The sequence below is a fragment of the Silene latifolia genome, chromosome Y (genome assembly GCF_048544455.1).
Source record: "Silene latifolia isolate original U9 population chromosome Y, ASM4854445v1, whole genome shotgun sequence".
NCBI lineage: Eukaryota > Viridiplantae > Streptophyta > Magnoliopsida > Caryophyllales > Caryophyllaceae > Silene > Silene latifolia.
The window spans coordinates 44,974,962-44,992,072 of NC_133538.1; the positions used below are offsets into that span (position 1 = coordinate 44,974,962).

Here is a 17,111-nt window from a genome sequence, read left to right on the forward strand (position 1 = left end):
ATGCAAATGTGTTCAACACATTAAAACTCAATTTAAATCCCGAATCTAAGAATTCATTATAGAATAACAATTAAAATACCTTAATTAGGGAAATTACTACAAATTAGGGTTAATAGTTTAATAAGAATTGATGAATCTCGGAGGAATTGATGAATGTCGAAGGGAAAAATACATGCATGATAAAATTACAGGACAATCGCCATTATCGGAAGCATAGTACCTGAATTAGTAGGAATGAGATTGATAAATCTCGCGAAAATGCTCCTGACGAATGGATTGAACCGTAATATGAGAAGCGGTGATCGGAAACGATGAAGGTAGGGTAGAGATGAGCGGCGACGATGATCGGAGAAGACGAACGGAAATGGCGACGGTTGGAAACGCGGATGATGAGGGTGGTAGAGAGAGAAGAAGATGAGTGAGAAAGGGAAAATTGGGAAATGATTGAAGTTGAAGGGTTTGGGAGTTGAGCGCGTAAATTGTAATATTATTAGGATTATTAATTAGTAATGTTAATATTAGTAGTATTATTAGTGGTTCTCATGGTTCTCATCATCCTAGTGGTTCTCATATGATCCCGAATCTATATATATATATATATATATATAGAGAAGGGTTCTTATAAGGTCCTCCTATCATATAAGGCCCTAAGTCCTTATAAGGGCCTTTGGATGGAAGGGATGGAGGGATGAGATTACATCTCAATGGAGGGCTACAAATCTCCCTCCCTAATCTCCTTCCCTAATTGTGTATAACTCTGGCTAATTGTGTACAACTCTACCACCATTCTAATCTCCCAACTCACTTCCTCATTCACTCATCCTCTCTCATTTCTCACATTCACTCTTTCTCTCTCATTTTCTTCCCACCCTCTCTAAACAAAAAAAAAACCAGTTGATAAAAAAAACCCAAACTAAAACAACAAAAAAAAAAACCAAAATAACCCCTCCTCCAAACACCACACCCGACCCACCACCGCCCCACCACACACCACACCCGACCCACAACCCGCCACACACCACCAGACCCGCCAACACCACCAACCAATCCCGACTCCACCACACTCCACCACACCGCACCACACCGCACCAAACTAAAACAACAACAAAAAAAACCAAAAACAGCCCCTCCTCCACCACACTACACCACACCACCACGGCACCACCCCACCACACCGCGACGGACGACAAGCGGCCGCATCCCTATCCTCTCCTTTCTCTTTTTATTTTTCGATCCGAAAAATTTATATGGTTCTTGTTGTTGTTGGTTGTTGTTGGGTTGAGGTGATTTTATTTATGTGGTTCTTTGTTCTTATTTGATGTTGCTCTCCACCTTGCTTTTTCTTTTATTTTTTTAAAAAAATGGTGGTGATGATGATTTTCTCATTTAACAAAAAAATGGTGGTCATTGTGTACAACAAAAAAATGGTGGTCGTTGTTGTTGGCATTTGAGATAAAGATGTACAATTTCCGTGGGACGCTTTTTTCATTTCTCATTCTTTTTTTGTTTGTTGTTATTTTGCACATTTACTTTTTTGTTTTGTTTTTGTTTTTTGTTTTTTGTTTTTTTTTATTTTTTTTTATTTTGTTATTGTTATTTGGTTTTGTTATTGTTATTTGATTTTTTTGACTAAAGTTATACATCTTGTCTATTAAAGTTATACACTGCGTGCATTAGAGTTATACACACGATATTTAAATTTGGTTTTTTTTATTGTTATTTGGTTTATTTTAGATTTCGGGTTTGGTTGGGTTGTTGGTTTTTTGGTTTTATTATTGTTATTTGGTTTTTTGTTTTTGTTATTATGAGTTTTTTTGGTTTTTGTTATTATTTTTTTTTTTTTTCATATTTTTCATATTTATTGTTTGATTTTTTTACTATTTACGACTAAAGTTATACATTTTATGACTAAAGTTATACATTTTATGACTAAAGTTATACATTTTATGACCAAAGTTATACAAAAAAATACTAAAGTTATACAAAAATTGGACTAAAGTTATACAAAAATTGGACTAAAGTTATACAAAAATGAACCAGAGTTATACAAAAATGAACCAAAGTTATACAAAAATGAACCAAAGTTATACAAAAATGGACCAAAGTTGTACAAAAATGGACTAAAGTTATACAAATATGGGCTAAAGTTATACAAAAAAGATCGAGTTATACAAAAATAGACCAAAGTTATACAAAAAAAGACTAAAGTTATACAAAAATTGGACTAAAGTGATACAACAATGGACTAAAGTTATACAAAAATGCACCAAAGTTATACAAAAATTGGACTAAAGTCATACAACAATGGACAAAAGTTATACAAAAAATTGGACTAAAGTTATACAAAAATGAACCAAAGTTATACAAAAATGAACCAAAGTTATACAAAAATGGACCAGAGTTATACAAAAATGCGACGAGTTATACAAAAAATTGGACTAAAGTTATACAAAAAATGAACCAAAGTTATACAAAAATGAACCAGAGTTATACAAAAATGCACCAGAGTTATACAAAAATGCACCAGAGTTATACAAAAATGCACCAAAGTTATACAAAAATGGACTAACTTTTGTATAACTCAGTGCATTTTTGTATAACTCAAGCATTTTTGTATAACTTTGGTTCATTTTTTGTATAACTTTGGTTCATTTTTTGTATAACTTTAGTCCAATTTTTGTATAACTCGCACGCATTTTTGTATAACTCTTGTCCATTTTTGTATAACTTTGGTTCATTTTTGTATAACTTTGGTTCATTTTTGTATAACTTTAGTCCAATTTTTTGTATAACTTTAGTCCATTGTTGTATGACTTTAGTCCAATTTTTGTATAACTTTGGTGCATTTTTGTATAACTCTGGTCGATTTTTGAATAACTTTGGTTCATTTTTGTATAACTTTAGTCCAATTTTTGTATAACTTTAGTCCAATTTTTTGTATAACTTTAGTCCAATTTTTGTATAACTTTAGTCTTTTTTGTATAACTTTGGTCTATTTTTGTATGACTTTGGTTCATTTTTGTATAACTTTAGTTAATTTTTGTATAGCTTTAGTCCTTATTTGTATAATTTTAGTCAATATTTTAGTAGATCTTAGTTGAAAAAAAGTACATCACCAAAAAAAACGATATTTAAAACCCGAAATTTTTATTTAAAAAACGTATAATAAGAATAGATTTGAAAAGAATAAATAACAACAAAAACTAACAAAAATTAAGAAATAGAATAAACCGACCCCAAACAACTAATTTAACACAAAATCGAAAAAAAAAAAAAAAAAAAAAAAAAAAAAAAAAAAAAAGTGACGAAAATAAACCGAGACGCAAAATGAAAAAAAAAAAAAAAAAAAAAAAAAAAACGAGTTTATATAATTACCAACGGCGGTGGTGGAGGTGGCGGTGGATGTGGGCGGTGGGTGGTGTCGGGTGGGATAGTGGTGGGTGGTGGTGAATGAGGAAGAGAGAAATGAATTTTATTTATTTGGATTTTTTGGGTTTTTTTATTTATTTGGAATTTTTGGGTTTTTTTTATTTATTTGGATTTTTTGGGTTTTTTTTATTTATTTGGATTTTTTGGGTTTTTTATTTATTTGGATTTTTTGGGTTTTTTTTTTGAGAGAAGAGAAGAGTGAAATGTGTGAGATGAGAGAGAAATAGGTGGGTAGAAAACAAATATATAGTAAATTAGTGGTTAATTAGGGTGGATTAGTAAAGTGTGTTAATTTGCTTGTATAATGACTTTTGGTGGGTTCATCTCATCCCTCCATCTCCCTCCATCCAATGGCTCACAAAAGACCTTATGGACTCAAATATATAATGGACCTTAGTTGATCCTTCCTCTATATATATATATATATATATATATATATATATATATATATATATATATATATATATAACTTCGAAAACTATACAAATTAATTTGTATAGTATTATTTAAATACATTGAAGTAACAATAAAGGTAGTATTAATAACAAAAGAAAGTATGAGGACAACAAATGACCGAGACGAAGGGAGTAGTATTGATGATGTTCCCATCAGAAGCTGACTCGAAACTCATAATCTCTTCCAACCAAAACAAAGGTAACATTCAGTTTTATATAGTCAAACTTCGAAAACTTTTACCATGAATATTGTTCAAGGTAAGAAAATTTTGAAAGACGAAACTTATATATACAGATTTGTTATGAAAAATATTTTATAAAATTTTATTTCTTGGAAAAAAAAAAGTCACACATAGATGAAAAAAATACGGAAAGTATTGCCTCGAAAATCACCTAAAAACAAGGCTTATACCTTTGGTTTGGATGAGAGGGAGAGTATGAACTAATATGGACTCCACATACTCTGTACATGACTCGAAATAACACAAACCGAATAAAGTGGCTAACAAAAATGAATCGACTCAAGCTTAACTCTACTCGAATAAAATCAAACCGGTCGAACTCGATCCAAAACCAACCCGATTAACCCATTTATCAAGTGTAACTGTGTAAGTACGGGTGTGACTAGACCTGGCAAACGAGTCAACTATGTCGGGTTAGATCTGTTTAATTCGGGTTTGAGTTGTTTGGGTTTCCAAGAATTCAAACCGGGTTTCGTGAGGATATTTTGGGTTCAGATCATTTTCCTGTAGGTTGTTATTAAGTTATTTGGGATAACTTTTAATATGAAATAATAAATATTCAGGTCAAGTTGAATAGGGTAGATACACATACACTCAATTCGGGTGAAGGCAAATTGAAATCGAGTTATTTGGGTTGAGTTTGTTTTAGTAGGGCGGGGTGACGGAAACCCGTTTGTAGGACATGTAAGAAAGCCATCACCATGACGTTAAGGTGACATAACATAATAGAAAATTCCAAAAAGAAGCTACCACAAGTGGGAACCACTAACAAAATTTCCTTGCTTTGACTACTATTTCCACCTTTCATCAAACATGCTTCATTGCTTCTTATAAATACTATCCAGATACCGAAGTGGCTTGGGTGTAGTGGTGCGCGGGAGTGCCTCAAAGCGTTGAAATCTTGTCATGAGGTCCCGGTTCGATCTTTCTGCACGGAGAGACCGAGGTATTTGCACGGTGGCCCTTTGGGATCTGTTAAACGAGGTGCCGGCTTTCCGTGCTGTCGCGTATCCTCGCGGTTTGGGCTCTCCGGACTCCTCTTTATGATCTCTGGTGTTCTGTACACTCGCCATAGTCCCGACTAGGCGGATCCTCTAAAGATTGAAAGGAAGCCTTTTCCCCGTTTCAAAAAAAAAAAAAAAAATACGATCCAGATATTTTGGTTGAATTCAACCTAAAGACAATATAAACAGTAAGAAAACAAGAAAATCTAAAACAAGAAGAAATGGAAAAAAACAGAGGAATGCAGCTCTATTGTAAATGATCCACGTCCAATTGTTAGAAAATTCCAAGCTAGACCTCAACGTGAAGGTGTTGGTGCTGTTGTTAGAAGAAGCATTGGCCGGTATGTCACTATTATTATTTATCTATTACGGAATACTTTATACGAATATTCCGAAATACTTTACTCTTGGTATTAGCATCAACGATACTTCCAAAGTTAGTTAAATGGTCTTTTATATTCTTTGTTCTTGTAAACATTACTGGTACATGCATTGTATATGTAAGTGGTGATGTCGAAATTCAATACTAATAATAAAACGGAGTATTATTTTCCTAGTTTTCCTTTATTTTTTAATCTAGTTATCTTTTGTAAAATAGTCGGCCAAAATTTCTTGCATTTAACGTAGTTTTATTCATACTTTCACATATGATCGTGACATATTTTAGTTGGACTAAATGTATCATTTTGTTTATCAGGTTCGAGCTCAAATACTTTGATCCCTTCCTCGTTTTGGATGAATTCTCAGGTACTGTACTTAGAAACACTTGCCATTTATTTCATTACCAATCTTTCTTTATTTATAAAAAAAAGCATGAATATGGGCTCGCCTCGGGTTGGCATCGCTACCACCTTTGGCTCGTTACTCTGTAATAAATTTGTATGGTTTTCCATTATTGTTATCAGTTTCTGCTCCAGCTGGGTTCCCTGATCATCCACATAGAGGCTTTGAGACAGTGACATACATGCTCCAGGTAAACTATTGCATAATAAGATTCAATGTATTAAATTTAATGACAAAATTAAGAATGGTAAGGATTATTATTGAAATTGTTAGAGGCAAAATGTCATGATTTTAAGCCTTTAATTAGTTAGCATGCCAGTTGAGTGTTGGCCTAATTCACGCCTCTTTTAGTTTACGCCTCCTAATTTAATTTCAACTCAACAATACAACCTTAAGCGTATAAGACTCTTACTTATGAGCGGAGTATGATTGTTATCAACATTAACGTAATGCTACATTTTTAGAAAATCGTATTTTAGCACTATAATCGGAATAACCAGGCCAACTTATAATCACTGAATTCACTCACTAAATGCTTAGATTAAGTATGTATTTCGGTGAAATATGAATCACCAAAGAAATAATTATATAAAATGTTCATGAATCATGAATATTAGTGTCAAATTTTGATGCAAAATAAAGACAGGTCTAGTAAAACAAAGATTATTTATATTTACATAGTAGAAAAACCAAAGGGACATATATATTTGGAATTGATGTGTATGGTAAACAAATAGGGAAGCGTAACACACGAAGATTTCCAAGGACACAAAGGGACGATTGATGCAGGTGGATTGCAATGGATGACTGCCGGAAGAGGAATTGTTCACTCTGAAATGCCTGCTGCCTCCGGTGTCCAAAAAGGTTTACAACTTTGGGTCAACCTTTCTTCCAAACACAAAATGTATGTTTTCCTCCTTCACTATTTATTGTCGATTGATTCATAAATTTAAGTGGATGATGTAGAATCGTATAACTAATTTACCATCAGTAATTCTCTCTTAGGACCACCGACAGTATATCCATTTTAGGATCAAAATAGGTTAAGTATGCTCTTAGGGTGTGATCATACCAGCACTAATGCACCGGATCCCATCAGAACTCCGCAGTTAAGCGTGCTTGGGCGAAAGTAGTACTAGGATGGGTGACCTCCTGGGAAGGCCTCGTGTTGCACCCCTTTTAAAAAAATTCCCAAAAAAAAAAAGAAAAAAAAAAGGTTAAGTATGCTCTGGTTCACATATATATGATAACCTTTTATTAGTCTTTAAGCGTCTTTTTATATTGCCGTCTTAAACAAGAATATGTGATTTACTATATATTTGTCACTAATTAAAAATTCAGGATGGAGCCAAGATACCAAGAAATGCAAAGCAAAGACATAGCCGAAATTGAGAAAAATGGCATCAAGGTTAGAGTTATAGCCGGAGAAGCATTGGGCATAAAATCACCAATTCAAACTATAACACCAACTATGTTCCTTGACTATACCTTAAAGCCAGGGGGCAAAACTCCAACAACCAATTCCAAAGTCATGGAACTCATTTGTCTATGTCTTCGAAGGGGAGGGCATCTTTGGAAACTCGACATCATCCTCGACATCATCTCATCATCTTATTATACTAGGCCTAGGTGATGGGCTACTAGCATGGAACAAGTCTTCTACTAAGGCTCTTAGGTTTATTTTGGTTGGTGGTGACCCTTATGTTGTAACGGAGGCGTCCCGTTACCCAAACAGTTAATTGATAAGGCGATAAGAACAATAAATAACGAATGTAAATAAAGTTGACACAAAGATTTACGTGGTTCACCAAGAAAATAACGCTACGTCCACCTCGCGAGGAGATCAAATTTCACTATTGTGAAGAAAATAGTACAACAGTAGACCGGTACACACACGCTCAATATGAGCCAAAAGTATACCCTATTCTACCAACAAATATAGTAGTCTCAAAGGAACAAAAGAGACTACCCCAATAAGACAAAGGACAAATAATCTTGAGGTCTACCAAGATCTGAACAAACTCCTCCGATCTTCAAAGACAAACGAACAACAATAATAGAGCCCGGAACAAACTGAGTTTTCTTCTTCAGAAGGAATCTCACAAATCGACCCTCTTTATTGTGTGCTTTCAAATCTCTCTCTTAATTTAACCTAGAATAAAACTTGGGTCTTTATATATTTATTCCACCCAAGATAAAATATCTAGCTTAATAAAGAAATAAGCTAATAGGAAATAAATATTAATTTCCTAATAGAATACTAATAAGGAAATTAATACGGCTAATCTCCTAAAACAAATACAACACCATAAGACAAGAAGCCAACTTGCAAAGTAGTCATGTACGTAGCACACTAGCACTGTAGCAAAGCATGGAATCAATAACCAAGCACAGGATACTACACGACCGGCATAACACTTGACAAATTCCCTTTGTCTGTTTCTAGTATCTTTCTTCTTGCCTTAACTTAGTCCGTCTTCGACACAAATTCAAGGCACAATTCCTAACAAATCTCCACCTTGACTTGAATTATTCAAACACGAACCCAATCAAGAACCAAACCCCGAATCAGCTTCAATAAAGTCGATCCACAAGTCACTATCTGTCCCGATAGTCTCCACTAACTTGAACACAACTCACAAAACGGACAAACGAACCAAGTGTGCAACAAATGTGACCAATATACGAAGTATCCAATGTAGTAAGCTGAAACTACTAATTGTACTAAGTACCCAACATATCTTCATACCAATAGGAAGGCCAAACGCAGCAAACTCCGAAGAGGACAAAAGCTACCAAAATGCCAACACAAATATATGAGATACCAAATATCACTAAGATGGAACGGTGTACCAAAACAACACACACAAGATCTCCAAAACAAAATCTCCTCCAAACTACATGGCTAAATGTACCGTCGTACCAACTGTCCCAAAAAGAACACAAATGCCACGAACAAAACAAATGTCTCACTTGAGTAAACTAGGTGTCATGACCACCACAAAAATGTCTACACCAAGGCAACAAAACTCAAGCCGAAACCAAAACAAAAACAATATTCTAAGCGAGCACAAATTACCTCCATCAAGGTACAAATTGTTAGACAAGATAGTCCAATCCAAAGCTCCAAAGAATAAACTCCCGTCGAAGTTTCAAATGACCCCTTATGAAGTCCCAAACGGCTCTCTTTCAAGAGCCACAAACAGCTCCACCTGGAGCCCCAAACCGCCCCACCTCTTGGGGCGCAGACCGCCTCATTGAGGCGCAGAGACAAAATGTAACACTACGGATTTTCCTTGGTGACTACTCGACCGAGTAGAGCCTACTCGGCCGAGTAGTGCTTTGGTTGTTTGTTATTTTGGTTCTGCCGAGGAATACTCGGCCGAGTATAGTGAATACTCGACCGAGTATTGGACACTCGGCCGAGTATGGACTTACTCGACCGAGTGTCCCGGTTTAATGAGTGTTATTTCGACGGTTTGATTAGGGAATGTTTAGGGTATTTTATACAACCGCGTCAGTTTCTAATATCATTTTTAAAAGCTTTATCATTTCTACGTTACCCTAATCACACCCAAAATGATTCCCTAATCCTTCTCTTAAGCATTTCGTAGCGTCATTGTGTGGGTAATCGTCGTAGTTCTTGCGTATAAGTTCTCGTTGCACTGTTGGTAAGTTTTATCTTCGTGATTATTTGTATTTTTGGATTACTGTACATTTATATGAGAAGGGGATTTTGGGAATTGTACAAAGTGTAATCGTGTTGCATGATCATTGTATAGGAGAAGACTTCGTAGAGGAGCCTTTACGATTGTTCGTGTTGCATCTGCTTTTGTTGATTGCTAAGGTAGGGTTTCCCTACTCGGTTCTTGTGCTTTGCATGACATGTTGTTGTAATTATCGTTGTCTGTTGATCATCGTAATATGGAGGTTTTTGTGACAATGTTGGTGTGAGGGGATTGAGATGACTGCGATGTCATGTGATTGTGATTGTGGTGGAGTCACTTGCGGGAGTGGCTTCACACCCTAGTTCGCCCTCCGTGGATCCCGCCACGGGAGGGGATGTGCACATTAAGGGACAGGGATCGTTGTCGCTCGTTGAGGAGCTGGACTAGGTGGGATCGGCTGCGGTCACCCACTGGCGGCGAGGATTACTTGTTGCGATGGGTAATCTGGAAGGGCTACACACTTTGGTGTGTAGTCGGTTACTATGTGAGCTTGGATGATTGGGAATTGGTGATGATCAGACGATTATTGCATTTGTTTGTCTTATTAGTTGAGTATACTGACCCCGTTGTTATTTGTGGAATTTGCGGTGATCCATTCGGGGATGGTGAGCAGGCTTGACAGGTATTACTAGTGAGAGCTTGGGGATTATCTCGGGAGATTTGCCACCACGAGTCATAGCATCACCGTCTGAGTCTTAGTGGGTTTTCCTTTAATGTTAAGACTTTGAAGTTGTATTTTGTTAAACAGTATTTGGTTTTGGATATTGTAAACTTTACATTTCACAGTACTTTAATAATAGTGCTCAATTCAGACGCTTTTGGTATGTACTAACCTCGGGCAACCGAGATAGTAACACACTTTCATGGCAGGGTGGTCCTGGTAAGGTACCTTGGTATGAGGGGGTGTTACAAAGTGGTATCAGAGCCGAAGATTCCGGCACCTAAACAAATGAATTTAATGAACCTAGGGAGTCTAAATAAAATGAACCCGGGGAGAGTTGTTTGGAGCTACCGCAAAGACTCGGGAGACGTCCCGGAGTCGCACATTGGCCCTTACTAACTCGAGCCGGTAACATGGGGGAGTGTGATGAGAGCTAGGCTTTGTATGTGCATGTATGTGAAGATGCATGTTGGTAAAAGTCAATAGTTGCAAATATGTGTGTTGAAGTTCTTAATTGTTGTGATGGGAGGAGTGGTAGAGGAAACGGGTTGTGATTACAATGTTGGATTTAACTTATGTGCAAATTGGATGCTGATATGATTACACTGTGGTATTAAAGTTTTTAATATATGCATTGCATGCTGATGTGATTATAACATGGCTTTTAAGTCCTTACGTATTTGCTACGGGAATAGTGAGCATGATAGGGGAATCGTAATCAGAAACTTTGTTTATAGCGTAACTCGGCCGAGCAGGGCAGGTACTCGACCGAGTATGGAGTACTCGGCCGAGTAGCCAAGAACTCGACCGAGTGTTGTTTGATGGTAAGTAGCAGTCGCTACTGTTTGTGATAACTCGACCGAGTATGAACATATACTCGACCGAGTAGTGTCCACTCGGCCGAGTGTTGTTACACTCGACCGAGTGTTGTTTTTGTGTTTTGACGCTCGCTTCTGGAGTCAGTACTCGACCGAGTATCTGGGGGGATACTCGACCGAGTTGGATTTACTCGACCGAGTATGATGTATACTCGGCCGAGTGTTCTTATGGCGGAAGAGTGTTAAATTTTGAGCATGTGTTTACGTTTCTTTCATTCTTATCAGCTCAAAATGCCGCCCAAAAGAACTCCCGCGCAGATCCAAGCTTCAGAGATGACTCTTGATGAGGTTGCTCGCATGATTGAGCAACAAGAGGCTCTCCTTGAAGCTCTCAAAAATGTGGGGAAAGGGAACGAGAAGACGATGGATGCAACCCAGCTTAGCATCAATATTGCTCGTTTCCACCCTCCTACATATGACGGGGTAGGTGAACCAAAGCTGCTCGAGAAGTGGCACCGTGAGATTGAAGCTCTCATGGAAATGGTTAAGTGCCCCGAGGACATGATTGTGGAGCGGGTAGTGTACTACCTAAGAGGAGAAGGCTGCGTTTGGTGGCGAATGTCAAGGATGATGCTAGAGCTTACTACCGGGCGGAAGGGGCTATTCAAGAGGTGCGGGTTGAAGAGTGCTATGAGAGAGCAGTTTGTGCCGGAACATATCCGACACAAGATGAGATCCGACTTTGATTCTTTCACCATGACTGAGGAGATGACATTCACTGATTACTACCATCGGTTTTTGGAGCTATCTCGTTATGTGGAAGATATGCAGCTCGGGCAAAGAGGTTTGGCTCTCCGTTTTGAGAGGGGTTTATCTGCTAAGATCGTGAGTCGTATGCCAGCTGGGGTTGCTACTGACCTCAAGGAAGTGTATCTGAGAGCGGGTCAAGCTGAAAGAATGGTGGATCTCTCAAGAGAGATCGAGGAGAGGACTGCTACAGAAAAGAGAAAGGCTGATGGCGGGAACAACAATCAGCCAACCAACAAGAAAGGGAATTTCAACCATGCTAAGGCTTTTTCTAGTGGAGCTGGTTTCTCTGGAGGTTCTCGTGGCTGGGGAAAGAATGGGGGTCGGGCTGTAAGTGACAACACCAACCTTACGTGCTTCAACTGTGGTGGGATAGGCCACAAAAGGCGGGAATGCACGAGCTACAAGCCCGGCAATGGTTCAGGAGCTCGATCAGGGAATTTTTCTCAGGGGCCGACTCAGAGTTTTGCTAGCAACCGACCGGGAGGTTCATGGGGCAACAGGGGTGGACAGGGTAACCAGGGCGGTTACAACCGCGGTGGTGGTGGATCTTATCAGCGCCAGAATAACAGCGTCACCCAGGATTCGGCAGCTAAGCCAAGTACCTCCAATACTTCAGTTCAGGGTGGAGGACAGAAAAACAGTGGAAAGCTTTTCATGATGGACAAGCAGGAAGCACAAGATGATGCTCATGTAGTTACCGGTACCTTTCTTGTTCATAATGTACCGTCCTTTGTTTTGTTTGATTCCGGGGCAACGCATTCTTTTGTGTCTAAAAGTCATGCTGTGTCTATGGGTTTGGGGAAGTTTGAGGTTGTAAAAGATGATGTGTTCATACCTTCATGGGAGTCTGTGTCGTGTCTCAAGTTATATAAGGGTATATCCATGGTGATTGGAGGGGTAGACCTACCAGTAGACCTGTTAGAGTTTCCTAAGGATGGGTTTGAGGTGATTGTCGGGATGGATTGGCTAGGTAAGTATGATGCCAGGATAGACTGTCGACAAAAGAGAGTGTCTTTAAAGGGTCCCAAGGGTGTTAGGGTGTCCTATAGAGGGTTTGTGGTAAAGCCTAAGTGTAGGTTTATAGCTGTGATGACCTTAAAGTCATGTTTAAGGAAGAAGTGTCCCTTGATTCTTTGTCATGTGAGAGATCACCGAGTAGAGCCGCCGACAGTTTCTGAGATATCCGTGGTGAGAGAATTCGAAGATGTCTTTCCTGAGGAAATACCGAGTTTGCCTCCCAAGAGGGATATTGATTTCAGCGTGGAGCTTAAGCCGGGAACGGGTCCTATATCTAAAGCACCTTACCGTATGGCACCTAAAGAGTTGGCAGAGTTGAAAAACCAGATACATGAGTTGTTAGGCAAAGGTTATATCAGGCCTAGTGTGTCACCGTGGGGAGCTCCAGTTCTTTTTGTAAAGAAGAAAGATGGGAGTATGAGACTGTGCATTGATTACAGAGAGCTCAATCGGGTCACTGTGAAGAATAAGTATCCGTTGCCGAGGATTGATGATTTGTTCGATCAGCTAAGTGGAGCAGGTGTGTTCTCCAAGATTGATCTGAGGTCGGGGTATCATCACCGAGGATAGCAGATGAGGATATTCCTAAAACAGCATTCCGATCTCGTTATGGTCACTACGAGTACGTGGTGATGCCTTTTGGGTTGACCAATGCGCCAGCAGCTTTTATGGATTTGATGAACCGGATCTTTACACCGTTTTTAGATAGGTTTGTGGTTGTTTTCATCGACGATATCTTAGTTTATTCTAAGACTAAGGAAGAGCATGAAGAGCACTTGAGGATAGTTACAGACCTTGAGAGAAAATCACTCTATGCCAAGTTATCCAAGTGTGAGTTGGTTAGAGGAAGTGGCTTTTAAGGCCATGTTATATCTAAGAAGGGGGTATCTGTGGATCCTAGTAAGATTGAGGCCGTTACCAAGTGGGAATCGCCGAAGAATGTTGCTGAGATTCGGAGTTTCTTAGGCCTTGCCGGCTACTACAGGAGATTTGTGAAAGATTTCTCTACCATAGCGCGGCCTATGACATCCTTGATGAGGAAGGAAGTTAGATTTGTTTGGGATGAGAGTTGTGAAACGGCGTTTCAGACCTTAAAGGAACGCTTGACCACAGCTCCTATCCTAGCCTTGCGAGAGGGTTGTGAGAACTTTGAGGTCTATACCGACGCTTCAAAGAATGGTCTTGGTTGTGTCTTGATGCAGGGAGGGAAAGTGATAGCCTATGCTTTGAGGCAGCTGAAGAAATATGAGGAGAACTACCCTACTCATGATCTGGAGCTGGGTGCAGTTGTGTTCGCTCTTAAGATTTGGAGGCACTACCTTTATGGCGCAACTTTTAAGGTGTTCTCTGATCATAAGAGTTTAAAGTATATCTACACTCAGAAGGAGCTTAACATGCGACAGAGACGGTGGATGGAGCTGATTGGAGATTATGATATGGAGATCATCTATCACGAGGGTAAAGCTAATGTGGTTGCAGATGCATTGAGAAGGAAGAGCGTTCATTCGCTATGTACAGCTATGTCCTTGCTGAAGTTGAGAGATGAGATGTCTAGTTTGGGGATCTTTATGATTCGAGAGGGTGATACCATCGGGGATTTGACGATCGAGCCCGAGTTGTATGAAAACATCAAAAGTAAGCAAGAGCTTGATCCTAAGATCCGGGAGTGGAAGTCAAAGGTAGAGAGTGGAGCGACTTCCGGGTTCTCTATACATCCGGATGGGAGTGTTCGTTTTAATGGGAGATGGTGTGTTCTGACGATGCGAGTTAAGGAGAATGATCTTGTCAGAGGCTCATTGCACTCCTTATTCAGTTCACCCGGGTGGTGACAAGCTTTACAGAGACCTTAAGAAGACTTTTTGGTGGCCGAACATAAAGAGGGATGTAGCTGAGTTTGTGGCTAGATGTTTGACCCGCCAAAGGGTCAAGGGTGAACAAAGGAGACCACAAGGTAAGATTCGGTCTTTGACGATGCCCGAGTGGAAGTGGGAGTCGATCTCCATGGACTTCATTGTGGGGCTACCTAGGTCACAACAAGGTAACAACATGATTTGGGTGATTGTGGATCGGTTAACCAAGTCAGCCCATTTCGTTCCCATGAAGGATACTTGGTCTAAGATGCAGCTGGCGTTGGGTTACAGAAGGCATGTCGTCCGGTTACATGGTATCCCGAAAGATATCGTTTCTGATCGTGATGCGAGGTTCATATCAAAATTTTGGCAAGAACTGCAAGAGTTGATGGGTACAACGTTGAAAATGAGTACAGCTTTTCATCCGGCAACCGATGGTCAGACAGAACGGACCATCAAGACCTTAGAAGATATGCTAAGGGCTTGTGTTATGGACTTTGGGGCGATTGGGAAGACAGACTTGACTTGATCGAGTTTTCATACAATAATAGTTATCATACAAGCATTGGGATGGCACCTTTTGAAGCTTTGTATGGTCGAAAATGCCGAAGTCCAGTTTGTTGGGATGATAGTTCCGAGGCAGTGGTTTTAGGGCCACAACTGGTTCAAGATATGGTTGAGCAAATCCAATTGATTCGCCAAAAGATGAGAGCACTCAGATCGCCGGAAGAGCTACGCCGACTTACACCGCAGGGACATTGAGTTTGCGGTAGGTGACAAGGTTCTTTTGAAAGTGTCACCTATGCGAGGTGTTATGAGGTTTGGGAAAAAGGGTAAGTTAAGCCAAAAGTTTATAGGTCCTTATGAAATTTTGGACCGTGTTGGCGAGGTAGCCTACAGGTTAGCTTTACCACCAGCTTTGGATAGACTGCACAATGTTTTTCACGTATCACAACTCCGGAAGTATGTGAGTGATCCGTCGCATATCCTTGAGATGGAGAACATCGAACTTGATGAATCCTTGTCCTATGCCGAGATTCCTAAGGAAATTCTTGATCGCAAGGTTCGTAAGACCCGGAATGGTGAGACGGTCTTACTCAAGGTCCTTTGGTCTAATCATAATGTGGAGGAAGCCACATGGGAACCTGAGGAAGCTATGCGAGAACGTTTTCCTAATCTTTTTGATCAGGTATGTTTGGTTACGGGGACGTAACCGTTGTCTTTTTTTAGGGGGGGTAGGAGATGGTCGCGATGGTGTTTGTTTTGTTTTTCTTTGTTTGGTTCGAGTCGGGAAATAAGTTTGTGGTAACTTGTTGTGGTGCCTGTATATTTCCTTGGAGTTGTCTTATGTAGTTGGTATAATCTTGTGACGTAGTGTTGTGCTTGCTTGTATAGTAGAGTGTGAACTTCGGGACGAAGTTCTTTTTAAGGGGGGAAGATTGTAACACTACGGATTTTCCTTGGTGACTACTCGACCGAGTAGAGCCTACTCGGCCGAGTAGTGCTTTGGTTGTTTGTTATTTTGGTTCTGCCGAGGAATACTCGGCCGAGTATAGTGAATACTCGACCGAGTATGGACTTACTCGACCGAGTGTCCGGTTTGGCGGAGTGTTATTTCGACGGTTTGATTAGGGAATGTTTAGGGTATTTTATACAACCGCGTCAGTTTCTAATATCATTTTTAAAAGCTTTATCATTTCTACGTTACCCTAATCACACCTAAAATCATTCCCTAATCCTTCTCTTAAGCATTTCGTAGCGTCATTGTGTGGGTAATCGTCGTAGTTCTTGCGTATAAGTTCTCGTTGCACTGTTGGTAAGTTTTATCTTCGTGATTATTTGTATTTTTGGATTACTGTACATTTATATGAGAAGGGGATTTTGGGAATTGTACAAAGTGTAATCGTGTTGCATGATCATTGTATAGGAGAAGACTTCGTAGAGGAGCCTTTCTGATTGTTCGTGTTTGCATCTGCTTTGTTGATTGCTAAGGTAGGGTTTCCTACTCGTTCTTCGTGCTTTGCATGACATGTTGTTGTAATTATCGTTGTCTGTTGATCATCGTAATATGGAGGTTTTTGTGACAATGTTGGTGTGAGGGGATTGAGATGACTGCGATGTCATGTGATTGTGATTGTGGTGGAGTCACTTGCGGGAGTGGCTTCACACCCTAGTTCGCCCTCCGTGGATCCCGCCACGGGAGGGGATGTGCACATTAAGGGACAGGGATCGTTGTCGCTCGTTGAGGAGCTGGACTAGGTGGGATCGGCTGTGGTCACCCACTGGCGGCGAGGATTACCTGTTGCGATGGGTA

General features: G+C 39.5%; 1 non-coding gene and 1 pseudogene across 1 annotated transcript; both read left to right on the forward strand.

Moving 5' to 3' along the window:
* Positions 1-5,340: 5,340 nt before the first annotated feature.
* LOC141627973 (pirin-like protein) lies at positions 5,341-7,685 on the forward strand (annotated as a pseudogene).
* On the forward strand, positions 6,972-7,090 carry LOC141634542 (5S ribosomal RNA). The gene has a single exon (XR_012539270.1). It is a non-coding gene; the product is annotated as a 5S ribosomal RNA (ribosomal RNA).
* Positions 7,686-17,111: the final 9,426 nt, after the last annotated feature.